The sequence below is a fragment of the Penaeus monodon genome, chromosome 15 (genome assembly GCF_015228065.2).
Source record: "Penaeus monodon isolate SGIC_2016 chromosome 15, NSTDA_Pmon_1, whole genome shotgun sequence".
NCBI lineage: Eukaryota > Metazoa > Arthropoda > Malacostraca > Decapoda > Penaeidae > Penaeus > Penaeus monodon.
In genome coordinates this window covers 10,623,139-10,623,345 of record NC_051400.1, presented here as the reverse complement: position 1 = coordinate 10,623,345, position 207 = coordinate 10,623,139, and positions in this window count along the sequence as shown.

The following is a 207-nucleotide window of genomic DNA, read 5'->3' as shown; positions in this document are numbered from 1 at the left end:
CCTGATAGTCTTTCTGAAACATAAAAAATCTAGAAGGAAAGGTGAGATTACATAGAACTGCATTACAGAACGTTATCAGAAGTATGCTCAAACCACACGTTAATAGAGATCCGTATCGATGCAGATTCAAAGCAAATGAACAGAAACTGTGGTACAAAGATTTCGTTTATATTTCTTCATCTACATCAGTAAGGCGATAGAAACTTT